General features: G+C 33.2%; 1 long non-coding RNA gene across 1 annotated transcript; it reads left to right on the top strand.

Moving 5' to 3' along the window:
* Window positions 1-262: 262 nt before the first annotated feature.
* LOC135611905 (uncharacterized) lies at window positions 263-2,371 on the top strand. Its single transcript, XR_010486682.1, has 2 exons — window positions 263-328; window positions 2,002-2,371. It is a non-coding gene; the product is annotated as an uncharacterized LOC135611905 (long non-coding RNA).

The following is a 2,371-nucleotide window of genomic DNA, read 5'->3' on the forward strand; positions in this document are numbered from 1 at the left end:
ACCATAAAAGAAAAAAGTTTGGAGAGAAAAATGTTACATGCAAAAGTATATGTTCCCTAAGAAATCATAGCAAGCAACTTTGTTGGGTGGGTTGAGGGCAAGATGGGAACAAAGAGACAAGTCCATGAAGTCTTCTTTCCAGACCTTTGAACAGTAACAGCAGTACAAGTCTGTACTAACTGCAAGCTCTGCTATGTACTGCAAGTGAACTCATACTACTCCATTGAACCACATAAATGGGGGAAGATGCTGAGCTCTGGATATGGAAACAACAGATGGCAGAGGAAGATGAAGCAGTGGTAGGGGACCCAAGGAAGCTTCCCCATTGGTGTGTTTGGTTTGTCTTAGGACTTTTAATTGTTGTTGAGGAAGTCATTAGTTGTTTGATTAATGATATATGGTTTTGTTTCTTGTATTTATTGCTGAGTGCAGTCATCATGCAAGATTTAGTCAACTTGATCTGGTCACCAAAATAGATCTGCTTCTAAAATAAGATGCTCTTCCCAGTCACCTCACCTTGTTCATCTCTGCCAGTTAAAATATTCTTGGGCCACTAAATATCTACAGTATTTTTTTTTTTTTCTCCTCACACATATGTTTACATAAAATGTAAATACATCTTTGTAATTTTTTAATATGCAAATATATTCATCAAAACACCATTCTGCTGCAGTGGATCTCTTTGATTGAGAAAACAACTTAGTGGAGAACAAATATGTTGTTTATGTTTCCTACATATATGCCCACTCAAGTATGACTATCTATCAGAAGGTAATGACAAGGGTCTATCCACAATAAACTATAGCCATGAAGAATAAAAAGGATATGAAGGGTATATTTATAAAATTATATTTTCATAGTAATATATGATGTCTTCTAATGGACAAAAGAATAATTGAATGGTTAGACTGGGGAATAAGGTTGTTCAGCAACATATATATATTTCTCTTTGATTACTCTTGTTAGGGTATCCAGAGGATGTTTTATATTAAGTATAAAGAATAATTAGTATTTGACACTTGAGTCAATTTAACAGTAAATTTATTTATTAAAAATAATAATTTTGAAGAACATAAGATCTCAGACGTCAATGCAAAATATTTTTTCTTCGTAAGCTAACGGTTAACTGTCTTACGTTATCGTCATTCAAGAATCTTATAGATGATATTTTAAATTAAGTATATAAATATTTTTTTATCTCGGATGGCGTATAGTTAATTTAATAATAATTTCAACTTATATTATAAAAATATATATCAAACTACGGATCGTCTAAACTGATGATAAAAGAAAAGAACAGAAGTAGAAAGAGTCAGAAGTTAATGCCTATGATATATTTAAAATAAACTAATACGAGGAAGGACTAAAGAAATGATTAAGACCACATGTTTCTACCAATAATATGAAGGGTATATTGGTAATATTAATATTTTAATTAAAAAATATTTTTAGGACATATAGGTAGAAACCCAAATTAAAAAGAAAAATTATCTATTTCATTAACTATCCCAAATTGTTTTCCTTCCACTATCTCTTAAGCTTAGATCATCAAAATAAAAGTAAAAGGTCTTTAATACAAGTAATCAAATGTGTTAATCTGATTGGGACTATGTGACCATCAAAAGAAAAAAGAAAAAGCTGTTTTATCCATTTCAACAAACAAATGTATGATTCTAAGCTCAGCAAATATGTTGAGGACAAAAGTAATAAGAATTTAGAGCTGATATGACATCCCATGAGGAACATCACACACTGCCAAAAGGATGCCAGATATATATATATTAACATCATGAACAGTAAACCAAATGGAACTCTTAATAATAAGATTCAATTGAGACAAGAGAAATCTCCTTCATCAGCATATACTTCTTAGAACTTAGCTTAGAAATCGAATCATAGCATGTTCTTTCTCAATGGTTTGTCATCAGGTTGAGGATATAATGTCTTTATTCAATCATGCAATATGGCATTCTTGATGACTATCTACATCTTTTCCACTAGTGCTTGGAGGACAGTAGGCTTATTGGAGGGCTTTGCTATGCATGGAGGAAAAAGATAGACCTTTTCTCATCAGAACACAATGTTGTGGATTCATCAGCCATCACCATGGGCAGCTTTAGAGCAAGAACACATGCAAACAGCTACTGCAGCTGCCTTCATGTTGCTTTGTTGGAGTGGAGTGGAGTGCAGTGGAGTGAGAGGACCACTAAAACTCCATGGTGGAAGGGAAGAAAAGCTAACCAGTCTGAAGCAGAAACTTACTAGCTTTAAAGTACTGTATGTGCTAAACCCATTATAGCCATGGAAATGCTTCCTGTGCTCTCAAATTCTCGGTATAATCATTAAAACAAAGACCTGATCGATCCCTACA

The sequence above is a fragment of the Musa acuminata genome, chromosome BXJ2-5, assembly GCF_036884655.1.
Source record: "Musa acuminata AAA Group cultivar baxijiao chromosome BXJ2-5, Cavendish_Baxijiao_AAA, whole genome shotgun sequence".
In the NCBI taxonomy this organism is placed as follows: Eukaryota; Viridiplantae; Streptophyta; class Magnoliopsida; order Zingiberales; family Musaceae; genus Musa; species Musa acuminata.